This window comes from Furipterus horrens, unplaced genomic scaffold (assembly GCF_987537825.1).
Source record: "Furipterus horrens unplaced genomic scaffold, mFurHor1.1.pri manual_scaffold_2, whole genome shotgun sequence".
In the NCBI taxonomy this organism is placed as follows: domain Eukaryota; kingdom Metazoa; phylum Chordata; class Mammalia; order Chiroptera; family Furipteridae; genus Furipterus; species Furipterus horrens.
This window is the reverse complement of record NW_028327172.1, coordinates 44,067,888-44,087,136: the sequence shown is the minus strand read 5'-3', so window position 1 is coordinate 44,087,136 and position 19,249 is coordinate 44,067,888. Positions and strand designations below refer to the sequence as shown.

The 19,249-nt window shown below is 40.8% G+C and overlaps 1 protein-coding gene and 2 pseudogenes across 5 annotated transcripts in view; all 3 read left to right on the top strand.

Moving 5' to 3' along the window:
* Positions 1 to 19,249, top strand: part of STIM1 (stromal interaction molecule 1) — a 185,760-nt gene that overhangs the window by 36,000 nt on the left and 130,511 nt on the right. The window lies entirely within an intron of this gene.
* On the top strand, positions 4,790 to 5,065 carry LOC150018405 (large ribosomal subunit protein eL43 pseudogene; annotated as a pseudogene).
* On the top strand, positions 15,009 to 15,378 carry LOC150018404 (ubiquitin-like FUBI-ribosomal protein eS30 fusion protein pseudogene; annotated as a pseudogene).

The following is a 19,249-nucleotide window of genomic DNA, read 5'->3' as shown; positions in this document are numbered from 1 at the left end:
TATTCTCTCATAGGTTGTCTTTTCATTGTGCTGTTTTGACATTTTTATGAGTCTTACCTTGTTACTATCTGAGACTAGATGTTCTTTTTTTTTTTTTCCTTGCCACCTCTTAGATATCTGACCTGGACCATATCACTTACCTTCTCTGGGTCTCGGTTGTATTACCTGTAAAATGAGGCTAATGATAGGTGTATTACAGTCTGAAATTAGGGACCAGTGCAGATGGTGATCTATGGATATCCACCTAGTTCTCCCAATTCTATGATTTCTGTGATTGTTCCCTTCTGGTCCTAATATACGATTGGGCATCCAGAAGGCTTTGCATTAAGTTTGTTGGCGGGGGTTGGGGGGTTCCAAGGGACCTAGCAGGAAGTCACTGAACTCTGAGCTATAGCAAGTCTACCACTATTGAGACAGTTAATTAAAAAAAAAAAATTGTGATAAAAAGTTGTATATTAAGTACTTATATGTTAGCTATAATTATGTGTTTACCTTATTTAATTCTCACAGCAGCCAATGAAATAGATATTATTACTCTCATTTTATAAATGAGGACACTAAGGTCACATATCTAAGTAATTGGTGGAAGTGGGACTCAACCTAATTAGAAATTTTATATTCTATTTCCAAAGTCTATGCTTTTAACCATTGCGCTATGCTGCATCCCTAGTGATATGGATATATGCTGATATTCGTGTGGGTCAGGCTCTTTGGGAGGAAAGAGATGTGCTTACAAGCTGTCTCTTCATCAGAACGTGTGAGAATTATTTATTTTTGCAATGCCTGCTGAGTGCCAGGCACTGTTTAGATCAGGGCTAAACATTTTTATTAATTAATAGTTTTATTTATTCAGTAAAAATGATAATATAACAGAGTTAAGAGCATTTAGCAAGATTCAGAATTATGGCTCCAGTTCTTATTAGCTTTGTGACCTCGCACAAGTTATTCACTTGTTCTGAAATTAATTTAGATGTTTAAAGCTCTTAGAACAGTGCCTGGTTTACAGTAAGTGCTTGATAATATTAGCTATTATTTATATTATTTCTAAATGGAGGTCTGATAAATTTATCAGGCTGTGGGAATACAGTAGTAAACAAGATAATCTCAATCCTGTCCTTAGAGTTTAAAATGTAGTGAGGAAGATGTATTTTTATACAAATGATTAGAAATATGATGACTACAATGAAGAAGTGCAGAGTGCTATGAGGGCCTATACAGAGGGACCTAACACTGTCTAAGGGCTCAGGATTTTCTCAGTAAATGTCAAAGGAGGGACCCAAAGCAGGAAAGGTACAGCACAAACTCTGGGGCCTACTGGCTGGGTTTAGATACAGGCTCTATCACTTACTAGTTGTGTCGCTTTGGGGAAGTTACTTAATTGTCCTGTGCCTTTCATCTGAATAATGAGGATAATAATAGTATCTGTTTCACAAGGTAATTATGAGGATTAATGAGCAATATTTGTAAAGTGCTTAGGGTAAGGCCTGGCACACAGTAAGTATTCTGTGTTTATGTTAAATAAAATAAATAAATGAAGCATGGTCTTTTAAAAACATAAATCTTGGTACTCCTCCTTTTAAAACCATTTATTAACTTGTTCTATCTTATAGATTAAAGTCCTAATTCTTTAATATGGCATGCAAATAGGGTGATCGTATTTTTCTGGGATAGTCCTTGTTTGCAACTATTTTTCTGCCTCTCTTTTACTGTAAGAAGTTACCCAATTTAGACCATAAATTACATCGTGACCCTCCATATGAAGCTTTTCATGATCTGAACCCCTTTGTATTACTTCATTCTTATCTTTTGACTTGTTTTACCAGTACCTTACCTAAGTGTTTCTGTGAACTAGTCATTTCCCAAAAGCACTTTTTTTTTTTCATTTCTGAGCCATTACATATGCTGTTCCCTCTGCCTGGAAGGACCTCTCCCTTTCATCTGCATCTTTCTTCCCCTACTACTGCCCTCTTGGCATATTCTTATTTATTTTTCAAGCTATACGTACCCCAGTTATCTTTTCTATGAAGACTTGGCTTTGCATGCCTAGCAGTGTTGTTCGTTTTCTTTTTTTGTGTCATTGCTTTAATGAGCATAGTTCTTCATTATGATTTTTATCACCATTGCACTGCAATTATTTACTTTTATGTCCTCCTACTAGATTTTGAGATGTTAGGGGGCAGACTGCTCTTCATTTCACTAAAAGAGAAGTTTTGAGTTATGACATACATACAATAAAATGAAGTGCTTGATGAATTTTTGCATATATCTATACCCGTGTAACTACTACCCAAATCAAGTGAAAGACACATTTTTGTATCTCCAGAGTCTAGCACAGAGGTTGGTAAACATTTTCTGTAATGGACCAGATAGTAATGGGTTGGCCAAAATGTGTTTTTTTTTTTCTGTAAGATGCCTCTACTAGCGCTTTAACTTCATTCAAAACAATTTTGTTAGATTGTATTGTGACAGCTGTCATATCAGCGTGCATTTAAAAACATCAAAATTGGTAAATTTTTATGTAGCCATTTTAATATTGATGATGGAAGAAAATATGCAACATTTTTGGTGTATTATGCTTAATTATTTCAAGAAAGATAAAAACACAACTGAAATGCAAGAAAAGATTTGTGCAATATATGGAGAAGATGCTGTGACTGATCGAACGTGTCAAAAGTGGTTTGCAAAGTTTCATGCTGGAGATTTGTCACTGGATGATGCTCCACAGTTGGGTAGACCAGTTGAAGTTGATAGCTAACCAAGACATTAATTGAGAACAATCAATGTTATACAACACGGGAGATAGCTGACATACTCAAAATATTCAAATCAATAAAGTTATTGGTGAAAATGGAAAATGTGTCTGACTTCTGGTCAGGATGGAAGGATAGGAAGACACACTTCACCTCCTTGTGCAACCCTAGAAAGAGTTACAACCAGATCTCAAAAACAAATAACAATCAGAACTGTCAGAAAGTTGAGCTGTGTGGAATTCTGACAACCAAGGATTTAAAGAAGCCACATTTATCTAAATGGGTAGGAGGGGCGGACTTGCAGAGATGGGGCAGAGAAGTGGTATGGTTTTGACAGGTGGCGGCAGCAGTTGTGGCAGTGGTGGAATGGGTGGTCCCACATTCACACGTGGTGGATAAAAAATCAAGAGGGGTACCCTGGGAGCAAGCAATCCAGCACCAGGCCAGATCGCACAGCCCAGGGTTTCAGCACCAGGAAGATAAATCCCCTTGATGTCTAGCTGTAAAAACCAGTGGGGGTTGTGGTGGCAGAAGAAAATGCCAGGTTTTTGCCACTGAAAGGGCCTTTATGGTCTTCAAATGTATGCAAACCTCAGGGCAGCAACTGGAAGGGCGCCAATTACATATGGGAAGTGGGTGAAGTGACTGGAAATGGGACAAGTGCCAGGGAAATTGCCAGAAGCCAGGCAGTGGCATTGTCCCCTCTCTGAGCCCTCCACCACCACCAGAGCCACGAAGGGCTATTAAGAACAGTATAAGAAATGGAGAAGCCAAAGAACTTACATGTATGACCCATGGACATGAACTCAGGGGGGAGGATTGCTGGAGGGAAGAGGGGCACTGGGTGGAAGGAGGCAAAGGTGGAAAAATTGGGACAACTCTAATAGCATAATAAATAAAATGTATTAAAAATAATAATAACTAAAAAATAAAAATACAGTGCCAATTAGACATCCAAATGTAAATTAAGAGATTGGATAAACAACTCTAAAGTTCAGCAAAGAAGTTTGAGCTAGAAACACAAATTTGAAAGTTGTCAATGAACAGATGATAATTAAAACTATAAAAGTGGCTTTTGAATGTAATTTATTACTCAATAAATGAAGAACACAATGAATAGTAATTGCTATTATAACCCTTTTGTTTTCTGAAGGTGCTAGAGATATTTGCCAATTATGTGTACTTGCTGGTATGCTTAAATTTCAGTGCACAACCTCAAACCCCATCCCCAGTCTCTCAACTCTCTTACTTTCACTGAAAGTTTCAAGTAAAACATCAGGTATGAAAGCGTTGTGGTGTTAAGCAGTAAAGCACCAATTTTATTTTATTTTATTTTTTAATGTTTTTTATTGATTATATTGTTACAACAGTTCCAATTTTCTCCCCCTTGTTCCCCTCCACCCAGCATCCCCCTCCCCCAGCAATCCCCCCCAAGTCCATACCCCTGGTTCGTAAAAATTAACTATCCCCCCCCTCTCAAATATTAGGACCCTTTGTAATCTTGTAAAGGACAATGGGCGAAGGTCTCAAGCTCCTCTAGCTGCTTCAAGCTGGACATGGTCGTCGTCCTACCTACCCTTGGGTCCAGAAAACCCTAATAAGAGTGGGGGTGTGGAGGGGAGGGTGGCCTTCCCACATGGGGAAGGATCGTGCAGACTCCAGGTCAGTTGGCTGTCTCTGGTCAACGGCGTAGTAAAGCACCAATTTTAGAGTTAGGGTTTGAATCCTCTATCTTTGTCACTTACTTGTCCTATGACCTTTGAACCTCAACTTTCTTGTCTGTAAGATGGGGCTGATATTACCTATGATAGGATAGTTGTAATAATAAGATAACCAATAATTCATTTATTCAACAAATACTTATTGAGCATCCATTACATACTCAGGACTGTGTTTAGCGCTACTGCCACAACAGTAAACAGGCACAGATACTGTCCTCTATTGCCCAAGGCACTATAATATTTTGAAAGGACTCAGATAAAATTTTAAAATTCAAAGAAAACTTTACCTCTCTGGGTTCCAACATAGTGTGTGGCAGCATGGCTAAATACACCAAGAAGATCAGAGCCATCATAAATACAGGAGCCATTATGGTGCCTGCCTCAGGAAATGGGGAAGAAAATTGAAATCAGCCAGCATGCCAAGTATTCTTGTCCCTTCTGTGGCAAAACCAAGATGAAAAGACAAGCTATGGGGATCTGGCACTGTGGTTCCTGCATGAAAACAGTACCTGGTGGTGCCTGGTCCTACAGCACACCTCTGACATCACAGTAAAGCCTGCCATCAGAAGTCTGAAGGAATTAAAAGACCAGTAGAAGCTCCATAATTTGAAACATGCTAACCTATAATAAATGGGTTAATTTATGTAAAATAGAATCATCTAAGTAAATATGTAAAGAGCCTTACACAGTGCCTGGCAAACAATAAGTGCTAAATAAATGACAGTACTTATTATTTCATAATTAAAGCACATAAATCCTCATAGAACAATACACTTTCAGAAATGGAGTGACTTTTAAAAATCAAAAGATCCAATTCCCTCCATAATAAATTGACTCGGGACACTTATCCAGTCAGGCCGTGTGCCAGGTATATGAGATACAGGGATGAGTAAAACATCTGTGTAAATATGCAAGTAAATATGCAAGAAGTAAGTGACTTGCCTGAGGTAACCTAGTCAATCACTTAGACTGGAAATCCTGTCTTCTAATTTTTAGTGTCTTGCTCTTGCCACTGATCCAATATTATCCAATTCAAATAAAAATATTTCTCAGGGTGAAGCCTACCATGTGCCCTGTGCCAAAAAGAGTGCCAGCCCACAGCTCAGCAATTTCTCACAGGTAGCTTGTCAAAAAGGATAAGTCCCTTTAGGCTTACAGGTTGATTCTTTTTTCTAGGTAAACAGTCAATAATAGGCAAGTACTAGGACCTCAGAGGCCTGGTAGGAAGTCACAGAAAGATGGAGAAAAATACAGTGAAAGCCTGCACTTACCAAAGCCGCTCTAAGCAGACTGAAGGAAGAACAAAGCCAGACCAAGACCTTTCTCCTTTATCTCAGAGACTGTCATGTCTCTCCAGGCTAGGACTGGTTCCAGAACTCTAATTTTGTCTCTCTGGGTCATCCATTCCTATCCCCTTCCACAGCCTGTTTTAGCGTCTCAACGTTGAGCTCCTAATGGAAAAGACAACATGGAAGAATAGAAAGGGAACACCTTATAGTTTCACAGACCTGGACTGAAACTTTGACTCCACCCCTAACTAGCTGTATGTTTAACTTGTCTGTCTCTGCATTTGGAAAATGGTGACAATACTTACTTCTGGGAGTTGTGATGAGTATTAGAATAGTGTCTAATGTGTTTAGATGTACACAGAAAAACTCCTTGCATACACACGTTACTCAATTTATGGTGCTGTCACTACTTATTATTAATGTCTCTCCTGTCTACCCCACACTCTTCGTAGTGACTACAGGCCTCAGCACAGCACCACAGGTTAGGGCTTTCCCAATAACATGGAGTATTCAGAGAGGCATGGCACCATAACTGACTACATTTCTCTATATCTCCTCCCTTAATTTATAGTACTCCATTCTTGCAACTTTGAAAAAACAAAATATTTGAACCTGCCTCCCCTGGATTCTCTTCAAAATATTACCATCTTTCATATCTTACCATTATATTTCTCAGAAGAGAAGTCCATATTTACTGAATCTTCTTCTTTCTCACCTCATATTCACTCCCTAAGCCACAGCAGACTAGCTTCTGTTCCCACCCCTCCACTAACACTGATGTCACCAGGTCAGCAATGACTCAGTAGTCTCATTTCAGCGCTTACCCTGATTGTTCGCTGATGCAAGACACTTACATTCTCATTCCTGGCGTCTCAGACAATACTTTCTCCTACCTCTTATTTCTCCCACTCCAGATTCTTCCCCTAACTTTACTGTCTACACATACCAAAGTTCCCCTGGGCTCTATCTTCAGTCCCCTTTCTTTCCCCATTTTATGAATTTTATTCAGGTTACTTCATCTATTTCTATGGTTTCCACTCTCACTCAGAAGCCATCATTCCCATGTCTATGTTCCTACCTCTCTCAGCAGCTCCAAAACTTGTATCTTCTCCCACAAGTACCAAATACTTTCTACTGTGTCCATTCATAGGCATCTCAAAACCAAAATTAACCTCCCCAGAGCAGCTCTCCAGCCTGTATTCCATGTGTTTATAGTCACAGTAATACCCAGTGACCTCCCTTGGCTGGTTTGGCTCAGTGGATTGAGCGTCGGCCTGCGAGCTAAGTGTCGCTGGTTCGATCTTCCAGTCAGGGCACATCAGAGAAGGAAAACTCTGACTCCAAAAAACCTCCGCTGCCTTGCGGCATACCTCTTCAGGGGAAAGGCTAAGGGAGTAAACCCCGACAGAAAATCCGGAGCCGGAGTCCCTAAGGCGGTTTGACGTTGTAGTCAACATCGGCAACTCCTGCGGCGCACCTGAAGCCAAGCTGTATTGACTCCGTCTTTCCCTTGGACCCTTCAGCTGCGAAGAGAGGGGGGGTCTGCTGCATGGGCAACAGCAGACCCTCCATATCACCCTGCCCAGGCTCTGTAGCTTCAGCTTCACTGGAGAGGACACTCCAGCGTCATCGTAAGATGTCGATTCAACACGGGAGGAGACAGATACCGTGTCACTCCCGAGTCGGACTGCACAGCCATTCTCGGCGGTGCAGATGGACTCTTAGGAAGCTACACCATCGTCTCTCGAGACGGACGGCTGCCGACGACGACGACCCAGTGACCTAACACTTCCTCGCTCATCCTTCAGTCACACAGTTTAAATCAACCTGCATGACCACTGCCCTCGTTCCAGCTTAATCATTTTCTAATGCAAATTTTTTAGCTGGCTTCCCTGCCTGTAGTTTTAATCTATCAGTTCAAAGATTCCTAAGCACAGACATCAGAAAGATCTTTCTAAAACACACTGCTCTGATCATGTCACTCCATCCTAAATATCTACAGTAAAGCTCAACTCCAATAGGACTTAAGCTCTTTACCATTCAGGATCCCTCCCAAGCTGTCCGACAGTCTAGCACAAGGAACAACTTGCCATTCCCTGAATATGCCATGTACTTCCACACTCACACCACCTAGAATGCATTCCAGGGCCTTCTCTGCCTAGCACACTTCTGATCATCGTTAAAGATCCAGCTTAAACATCTTTGAAGCCTTCCCTGACTCTACCTTGGTAAGCATTTAGACCCTCCTTCCTTTTTCTTCCAGAACATTTTCTGTGTCCTTCTGTTGTAGTACTTGTGTGTGCGCTTATCTACTCAGTAATCTATGTATTGCTCAAGGTCAAGGACTATGTCTGCTACATCTCTGTACCCCTGCCCACTTGCCCAGTCTCTCAAGATGAGCAGCCAGACTATCAACTGTGATAGGGGATACGCCACCCCAATCCCCCATATCAGGAGTACAGATTCTAATGGCAATAGGAAGTTTTAATAGATTTAACTTCCCGTTTTACAAATGCTTCCAGATGCTACATGGACTCTGACCCTAGATGAGGTGTTCCTGACCTGATTGCTGGGGCTCCTTTGCCTGGAACAGCCTGTTCAGTTGGGATAGGAGAATGTCCTGTACATTAAAATTCTTTGGAAAATAATTTCTAAAATGGGCTGTGATTAGATGTAGGACTGGGAACTGCTAGGTCCATGTGAGAAAGTAATTTGTGAAATAACTTCAAAACCTTTATACACCTTCAAAAGTAGCTGGTAATATTACTACAACAACCTATGGCTAGTCTTGTTGCCTTCAATTCCCTGCTTTCGGAAACTGCCCTATATGTACCACACTATTTGCAACAAGTTGCTTCACTAGTCAGATATCTGCCTAAAACTGTATAGCATGGTGATTAAGAGCAAGGACTCTGGAAACATATCAGCCAGGCCTGAATCCCATCATTTATTAACCATGTGTATTTGAACAAGTTAAGTTGTCTGGGCCTCAGTTTTCTCACCTGTAAAATAGGAAAATAATAGTACCTACTCTCTTAGGATTGGTATAAAGATTAAATATGCTAATAATAAGAATTAAATAAATTTTAAAAATAATTAAATAAGTTTAGCATTAAAGATGCTGAGAACAGTGCCTGGCACGTGGTAAGAACTTAGTAAATTATAGATAAACATATTAAGGTTTGAAGTCCCTCTGTCATTCATAGCCTGAGACATGAACTGTTGTTTTGACCCATTTCACATTATATAATTCACCCACTCCCAGTCCTTTCACTTGTAACTTCATCACTTATGATTCTTTCACCCCACCCACAATACCAATCCCCTTCGGCCCAGCACCTCCCTCTGTCCTTCATTGCAAAGTCTTCCTGGCAATGCTACCTTCAGCTGCCCCAGAAATAAACCCCTAGCAGAGTGCCTGCAGGTGATTTTTTTTGAGCATTCTGTTCTCTATGCTCACTCAGGCCATTTGCACAATTCAAATGCCTCCCTGAGCTTCTGCACCATAGAAGCCTTAAAAAAAGTTTTAGAGACTAATTAAGTCACATCAGCTCCAGGAAACCTGCCAAACTACAGTGACTCATACAAATATCTGCCTTTCCTTAATTACTAAAGTCTTAATCTGTAATATACACTTCCACACTCATATCATCTAATCATGTCTACTAGATTAAGTTATATGAAGCAATGTCTAGTTTTCTATCACTACATCCCCATTACGATAGAACAGTGACTGACTCATAGTAGATGTTTAATAAATATTTATTGAATGTAATCAATCTAACCCAACTTCATCTTTATTTTTATTTATTTATTTTTTTTAATATGCTTTATTGATTATGCTGTTACAGTTGTCCCAATTTCTTTTCCCTTTGTTTCCTTCCACCCGGTGACTGCCCCTCCCTCCAGTTGTCCTCCCCCCGCTTAGTCCATGCCTATTGGTTGTGCATATAGTTCTTCTCAACATCTTCCTATCCACTCCACTCCCTCCTACTATGCTTCTTAATTCCTGTACCATCTCCCTCCCTTTCCCACCTTTCCCCTCCTCGCTGACCCCCCCCTCAAATGTTCCCCATACCTGTAATTCTTTTCCCACTCTGGTTGCCTACTTAGTTTGCCTTTGTTTCAGTTCCCTAGCTTCTGTTGTTGATTGTTGTGATACAGTCTTCATTTTAATGTCCATAGTTTTGATCCTTTCTCCTAAACAAGGCCCTTTAACATTTCATATAACAGTGGTTTGGATCTGATGAACTCCTTCAGGTTTACTTTGTCCTGGAAGCATTTTCTCTGCCCTTCTATTCTGAATGACAGCTTCACTGGATAGAGTAGTCATGGTTGTAGGTTATTGCTTTTCATTCCTTTGAATATTTCTTGCCAGTCCCTTCTTGCCTGCAGAGTTTCTTTTGAGAAATCAGCTGACAGTCTTATTGGGACCCCTTTGTATGTAATTCTCTTCTCCTCTCTTGCTGCTTTTAAGATTCTCTCTTGATCCTTAATTTTTGACATTTTGATTATAATGTGTCTTGGTGTGGTTCTCCCTGGGTGCAGTTTTTTTGGAACTCTCTGTGCTTCCTGGACCTGTAAGTCTTATTTCCTTCCCCAAGTTAGGGAAGTTCTGCTTCATTATTTGTTCACATAATTTTTCAATTTCTAGTTCTTCTTCTTCACCTTCTGGCAACCCTATGATTCGGATGTTGGCTTTCTTATAGCTGTCCCAGAGGTTTCTGAGCCTCTCCTCATTTTCCTCACTTCTTGCTTCCTCTTTCTGCACTGGTTGACTGTGCCTTCCCTATGTTCTGATTTGTTGATTTGATCCCTGGTTTTCTTTCCCTCACCACTAGTTTCGTATGTGTTTTCATTAATTTCAGCAGGACTAGCCTTCATTCCTTCCCCGTCTTGTTTAAGATCTGCTGTTAGGTCTATAAGCATTTGTATAACCAAAGCTCTGAACTGTGCCTCAGAAAGATTTCTTATCTGCTGATCTGTTAGATTAGATATTTGCTGGCTGGTCAGCTGCGTCACAGGGATCCCTATCATGATCTGTGCCATCCTGACAGTGTGTGTTTACCTTTGCTTCCTGGGCGGGGTTGTCACACCTCCTATGCTATAGAGGGTGGAGCCCCATGCACTCATCACTACCGGGCGACCCTTCTGACCACGCTGTGGTGTTTTGTGTTGGGGCGGGGGTCCAAGATGGATTCCTAGCGTTCACTCTCTGCTGAGAGACCGGGAGCTTCCTCCTCCGTCCCCACCCCCTCCAGCTCTCACAGTCCGAGGCAATGGGGGTCTGCCTTCCCTGGTGTTGGAATCACGAGCTGACAGGTTTGGTCTGTAGCTGGGGGTGCTCCCCAGGCTCTTCTCACCTCCCCTTAGATACGGGTGTCTGTGCTTACCGCTGTCCCGCTGCCGTTGCTGCAGCTGCTGCCACCAGCACAGCTTGACCTCTTCGCTCCAGTTTTGCCCCTTCTGCCCATCTGGACGAACACCACTTGTTTATAACTTCATACGCTGGACTTCCATGTAGCTTTATTTTCTGGAAATTTTGGTTATTTCTGGTTTTGTGGTGGTTGTATTCCTTCTTAGTTGTGGAGGGAGATGGAAAATGTCAGTGTAGGCCTCCATCTTGGCTGGAAGTCTCCCAACTTCATCTTTAAATGAGAAAACCAAAGTTGCGAAGGTAAAAGAAGGGTGAGGACTAAAGCCCAGAACTCCATAAGACTAAAACATTTCTGGACCAGCTGCAACTAATGAGAGTGCAGCTACAGAGTTCTGTGATTGAACTGAGTGTTAGTCACTCAAAGCAAGGCATTTACCTTCCCCTCCAGAAGCAGAAAACTAGGCCAACTATAGAGGCACAATTAGCTAAATCTTCTACCACTGAGTCTGAGATATAACCGGGGACTGGTGGATTAATCAAGATCGGTAGTCTTCTACAGGAAACAGCCCAGTCTTGAAAAGGGGAGCCCAGAGGTACCTTCCAGCCAAAGGACAGCTTACTGTATTACTTCTCCAAGCCCCACTAACAGAAAAGTGGGGAGCCACTTTGTACTCATTTACCTAATTGTGTTCCATGAAACACTGATGTCTTATAAAATATCAATAGGTGTTCTCTTTGGGCAGAGGGGGGAAGATGCATGATCAAAAAAAAAAGTAGGAAGCCCTGCATATATTTCCTTATCATACTAAAGATTCCCAGCTTTTCCAAAGTTGACCTCAAAGGTCTTTTATAGAGTAATAGCTATTGTCTTTTCTTATGATAGTAGTATTCTGAAGAACACATACTTTAAAAGAGTGCACTGTACAAATGTATGAAGGTGCTGTTATTTCATAGTTACCCCACAATGAGCAGAACCCTAAAGTAGGAAAAAATGCCTAAACTACTTGGAGTACTAAAATTACATTTCTTTTTCCATCACAATAAGCTTAGGGGAAGGTTAACCTAGATTCAGATCTAAATCTGTTTGACTTTAAAGCCTGTGTCTTTCTATCATCATACTGTATTCCTTGACAGTTGTTATTCTAAAAAAAATGTTTACAGAGCTACAAATGCAATGGTAGGTACAAAGGATACAAGGAAGTGTAAGATTTGGTAATCTCTGCCCTCATGGCACTTATAATTTGGTGGTGCTCACTGCTATGACATAGGGAATGGGGCCTTGGGATAGGAAGATTGGGAACAATGAAAGGTTAGAGGGGCCCCTAATCTTTGATGGTAGGTAGAAGTTGTCAGAAGGCTTCCCAGAGAAGTCAGCACTTCAGCTAATTTAATGATGAAGAACATGAGCTCTGGGGGAATAGGCCAGTTTCTACAGGGAGTCAGCTTCCAGCCTGTCCACTGAAATAGAGGAAAGTAAGGTATTTATCAGATGTAGCATTTCTAGGAGCTGACCAGAGATGGCCTTAGGGAGCACAGGCCAGGTTGGGTTTCCACCAAAGACAAAGTTACCTGACAGCTGCCTTCCCGGAAAAAACTTGGCAGTTTGGGCTTTGACAGAATCTTAGGCTTGAAAGGAATATTTTTGAAATCACTTAAACTCCCACTTTATTGATAAGAGGTCATAAGAAAGTGTGGCTTCATTTGTTCCCATGTGAGCTGAATATGGAAGAAACATAGGTTAGACAATAATCATAATAGTTAATTAATGAGAACTTATTATGTGTCAGGCAATCTGCTAAAGGGTTCAACATGGATTATTTTATCCTAGTCTTCACAACAGCCTGAATTAGGTAGATAATATGATTATTTACATGTTATAGATAAGTAGGCTCAGAGAGGTTAAGTTACTTGCCCAGAGTACTATTAGTTACTGATGGGAACCAGAATGACTGACCCCATAGTCCATATTCTCTATCATTAGACTAGCCAAGGTACCAACTTCTTTGGGAAGCCTTCCCTGACAATGTCCCCTACCTCCAATGATTAGGAGACCTCTCTGAGCTTTCACTGCCCCTTCTCTCTATTTTATGTCCCCATTCTGTCTATCATAGCAGTGAGCATCACCAAGTTATAAGTGCCATGAGAGCAGAAATTACCGAATCTTACACTTTCTTGTAACCCTTGTACCTAACATTGCCTTACACATAAAAATTATTCTATTTTATTCACCATCCTCCTCCTTTCCCTGTGCTACATATACTGGTAGAAAAAGCACAAGTCTGGGAATCCAGTCTTATAGCTATAATCTTAGTTAAATACTTCTCCTTTCTGGGCTTCAATTTCATCTGCAACTCACAGAACCAGTGGTTCAGAACAAATGAAATAAAATGTGCTTGAGTGGTTAAAAAGCACTGCACAGATGGAAAGAATTTTTCATTCCCCCTATCTAGCTTTTAAAATCAGCCTTGAACCACACTGCATATAAATGTTTAAATTCATGGAAGAGTGATTTCTCAGAGACCTAAAAGCTATAAAAGGAGGGAGTATTTGCACTGTCACTCAGAGAAGGAGCCAGTACAACTGAGGAGCTGAGGTAAGACACTGAGAAGTGGCTCTGCTCCAGCAGTCCCTAGCTAATTAAGGCCTTGCTCCCCTGCCCTGTCTGCCTGTGACCTCCACAAAGGCTAGAGAACACCAAGTGCTCCATAGCAGCTCTTTTCTTGGCCAGAGTGAGTAATATAAGGTATTGCAGTCCATGGATCAGCCAAAACTATTGCTAAGAGGTTCCTACCCTTGGCCTTAGAGTAAAGCCAACACAAGGAACCTTCAAACTGTCCTGAGGTTATCTGCTTATGATTCCTAAGTCAGGCCTAAACACAGCTACCAGGACTCAGCCTGGAGCATGTTAGATGAGACACAACTGACACTCAACCTGCCAGACCCTTTGGACAGACTAGGGAGACCCCTAGGGGTAAGGATAAGGGGCTGGTCCTCTCAGTTGGGAGTGTCTAATCTTAGATATTCCCAAAACCACACTGCAGAATCTTCTTCCGGCTGCATTGGCCCCAGGGACTTAACCACTTCCTCTGTTCATTAAGGCAGAACTCTCACTCCACCCTTTAGGGCCCCCTCCCCTAACCCTGGCTTGGCTCTAAGGTAAGAAAATCTGTCCATATCTGGCCTTCAAAAGTTAAAAAATATGGGGCCTTTGTGTTGTAAGGGCTTAACTGTTGTGTTGGGAAAGAATGTAGGCCAAAAGCAACACACATGAGGAAGTAAAGGCTTAAAGAGTCTTACATGATCTTTATAGTCACTGTCCCCACTTAATAGTTCCTGGTCCCAGTCCTCTTTGGTGCTCTTAGAGAAGAGCTACAATCCAATAGTTTTCAAATTTTCTTTTTAAACAGTGTAACCCTTTTTCAAATGCAGTTCAAATCAAATCTAATTAGGGTTCTAAATATCTAACTAATGAAATAATAAAAATGAAATAATAAAAATCAATGGCTTCTAAAATCATTAGGCAAAAAGCTGATGGGAAGTATTTTAATGAGTAGATCAGGTTGACATCTGAACTCATGCATCAATCTTAAAAATACAAAAAGTGTGCTGGCTGGTGTGGCTCAGTTGGTTGGGTGTCATCCCTCAAACCAAAAGGTCATGGGTTTGATTCCTAGTCAGGGCACATGCCTGGGTTGAGAGTTCAGTCCTCAGTCCAGCCATGTGCAGGAGGCAACCAATCAGTGTTTCTCTGTCACATCAATGTTTCTCTCCCTCTCTTTCCCCCTTTCTTCCCTTCTCTCTGGAATCAATAAAAGGAAAAATAATTAAACACAATAAGAGAGAAAAATCAGGGCAGAGGCGAGGTTCAGTTGCCAACATGAAGTTTTCTGTCCGCGTCCAGGAGCTACACACCTACAAGGTGACCAGCCAGGAGATGGTAGCTTCACTGGAGGGTATTGCTCCAGAAGATTGAGTTGTGCTCCTGGTAGGCATGGCCCGTAGAGGATGAGGCTACCCTGGGCCAGTGTTGGGTGGAGGCTCTGACCACTCCAGAAGTAGCCAGCCACATGCTTGGAGGTAAAGTACATGGTTCTCTGGCCCATGCTGGGAAAGGAAGAAGTCAGACCCCTAGGGTGGCCAAACAAGAGAAAAAGAAGACTGGTCAGGCATATATAGTACACCAGCATTTTGTCAATGGTGTGTCCACCTTTGGCAAGAAGAGCCCCAATGCCAACTCTTAAGTCCTTTGTAATCCTGGTTTTCTCTAATAAAGCCACTTAGCCCAGAGAGAGAAAATCATATATGGTTGAGCATCCTTTCAAAAAAGAAAAAGACAAAAACAACAAAAATAATTGGACCTGAATCTGATCAATCTTCTAGATCCAATTTACAAAAAAATATAGATGATACAGAAACATGTTAAATGCCACCACAGAGATAATCGGTCAAATCCAGAAACTGGGAAACTCTTCAAGACAAATGACTCATTTTCTTCCACATAAAATTGCAAGGAAAAGAAAAAGAAGAGGCTATAAGCTATGAATTAGAAGAGATTCAAGATTTAGATCAACCAATGTGTAGACTTTCTTTGGATATCGATCTGAACAAATCAACTTAAAAAACACTTCTTCTGAGTCATTAAGTGAAATTTAAACACTGGTTAGTTGATGATATTAAGGGAATATTATTACATTTTTAGGCATGATAATTATATTTTGGTTATGCTTTCAAATACAGTTCTTTTAGAAATATATACTATCATATTTATAAATGAAATATGTCTGGAACTTGCTTCAAAGTAATCCAAGTGGGAGGGAGGGTGGGTGAAGATGAAACGAGATCGATAAGCTTGGCCATGAGTGCATGCTTGTAGATGCGGAGGAATAGGCACAGGCGTGTGAACACAAAGGGGTTCTGTGATAAATCTAACCAAAAGTAACTTCAGAGGATGATCTGATCACAAATTTCTAACTAGGCAGATCATGGTGGGTCGTCATGCCCCAAACCTTTCCTTCTTTAGTGAAAGGTTTGTAAGCAAGGCTTGTGCATTGTGTTTGTGCATTGTTCTTGTGCATCTTTTGAAATACCAGAAATAGTACCCCTCAAAGGCCTACACCCTCAAGCGGATGCATAATCTTAACTATCCTGTAATCCAATCCCAGCCTTGCTTTAAAAGAAACTGCAAAACTGTCATTCTCCAGTGAATTTTCTCAATCTCTTGAGTTCTTGCAGGAATGTCCTCTATTTGGCTCAAATAAACTCTAATAAAATCTTATGAAATTTTTGTACAGTTTTGTACATTCTTACATTGATATGGGGGTTAATTATATTGCCCTCCTCTCTAGCCATAAATATGTTAAAAGTTTTCCATAATAAAACAGAGTAGTATTTTCTTTTTTTAAGTTAAAAATTAGCTTAAGTGTGGAGGGGTTATGGTTGAGACTTATGAGAGAAGCCTAGAGTTCTTCCCAATGACTCAATTCCTGAAGCACCTCCAGGAAACCCTGGGACACCTGGAAACAATTTGAAAACCACTGCTGCCCTGGAAGAAATACAGAAACCTGAGTAAGAGAACCTGGTTCTAAATCTTAGCTATGAGGTTACTCTTATGCAAACAGAGCAACTGGCCAGGATAGCAATGAGGATCAAATAAAATAAGAGATTGAAATCTTTTATATTCTAAAAGTATATGAGGTCTGTCCAGAAAGTTTCCAGCCATGCACTATAAAAAATAGAAACATTTATTGAAGAAAATACAAGATAAAGGAAACATTGTACATAGGACAGTGATGCCTCAGTCCCCTTCAAAGTAGGCACCTTGGGACCTCACACAGTTGTCCCAATTGCCTTCAGCTGCCCCATCATATTTTCCTAAATTTCATCTATGGTCTGAAATCTCTTCCCTTTCAAAGTGATTATAGTTTTGGGAAAAGCCAGAAGTCACAGGTTGCTAAATCTGGGCTGTATGGAGGCTGAGTCACCTGGATGATATGACATTTCACCAAAAAACTGCACGAGACGTGATAGATTGACGGCATGTTCTTGTGATGAAGGTGCCAATCACCACTTGCCCATAGCTGTGACCTCCTGAATCATCCAAATAATTTCCATGGAGGGATGTTCAAGCTTAATGCAAAATTTGATGGAGATGCGTTGCTCTACTTATTTGATCATTTTGAATGTGACAGCCACACAGTACACATGCTTACTCAACAATGTCTACTGCCCCCACTGACTAGTACAGTGAAGTTGTCATTGTTCACGCATGCACATTCCAATCCACTCTCCTTGTCTGCCAGGTTACATTGATGTCCCGCAAACTGTTCTCATTATATTAACAATGGTTGGACTCTTTCCAGACAGACCTCGTATATGATCATTCTTAGGACCACTGAGGAGATAATTTGTCTTTTATTTCTGACAGTAAAGTTATTCAACCCCTACTCCACCCCAGACTTCGTGCCAGTCCCTTCCCAGTATCAGCAAACACACATTAAGTATTCATGAAGACAAGAGAGGTAGCAGGAATTAAGATTCATTCAGTGGGCAACCTCTGTGTGCCTAGCTAGCTTTGTGTGTGCATGTAGAGGGGGGTGGAAATGGGGGTAGGTAAAGGGAAAGTGCTCTAGAGATTACTGAAAATTTACCCTCAGCCTAGGATCTAGGTCTCTAAACTACCAGTCCCAAATGACAAAAAAGTAAGTGAAAGGCCCTGGTGAGCAGGGCCAACCATTAGGAAAAAAAAGTTTAGGGTTAATGACAGAGTTTAACTACCTATTCCTGACTAAGAAATAGTGGGACCTATCCTTTTTATCAGGACTTTATTTTATTTTCACAGCCCCTCATGATTTGAATGATTTTGTGTATAAACACAGTGTACTTATTGAGAAATAATTCATCATTTTCAGCTCTGTTTATTATCACTACGTTTTCTTTTTAGAATGCTGACCCAGCTTTTAACCAACTATATACAATAATCAAAGCTTAGTAATAATTTTGTGAAGTCACATGCTTCACCATCTTGGATTTGGAGTAAGAAAGTGAAAGTAAACATGTAGACATTCAAGCACAGGGCCCTGCTACCAGTTGCTTATTTTGGCTCTATACTTGTATCCAAGGTTATTCACTAAATGGATAGGTTTATATACTATGATCCCATCAGCTTCGAGCCATCAATCAGCATGAGCAAATTCATGTTACACACAAAACTGGCATAATTGAAACTAAAAACAAAAAAAGACACTTTTATTGTGGTAAATGTCCATTTTCCATTAGGCTTGTTGAAATACTAAAAGTAACAAATTAAATTATTCACTCAAAAACAAATATTTACTAAGCATCCCTGTTCAAGACCCTATGCTAACTAGACACTGAGGGCAAAGTGAACAACAGTCCAAAACCTCAAGAAATTCATATAAATTCATGCCTTTACTGCTTCCATGTTTCCCTAAGGTTCCACAGAGCAGGCCACCAAAATTGTGCTGGAAGGGATGACATTTTTATTCCCTTATGAACACAAAAGCTTGTGAAAAGCCTACCTGCTTCTAGAAGTTCAAAGCCCTATTCTGGAGATACAAGCTACTACACTGCCAGAAAAATCAAAACAGGGGTTTCTGAGATCAAGGTCTTTGTCCACAATTCAAGAGACACTTACTGAATTTCTATTTTGTCCTTAGGCACTGTGCTAAACAAGGGATCAGCAAACTGTGGCTCTCAGGTCAAATCGAGCCCAACGCCTGTTTTTGCAATGAAGTTTTATTGAAACACAGCCATGAGTGTTCATTTACATGCTGTCTATGACTGCCTTCCTTCAACTTGCCACTTCAACAAAAAATATGGCCCATCAAGCCTAAAGGATGTATTGGGTTGGCCAAAACGTCCATATGGTTTTTACTCTAATAGAAGACACATTTTTAAAAGTATATTTTGTTGATTATGCTGTTACAGTTGCCCCAATTTCCCCCTTCGCCCCCATCCACCAGGTACCACCCTTCCATCCAGCAGTCCCCCACTTTAGTTCATGTCCATGGGTCATGCATGTAAGTTCTTTGGCTTCTCCCTTTCCTATACTCTTCTTGATATCTCTCTGTCTATTTTGTTCCTACCAATTAT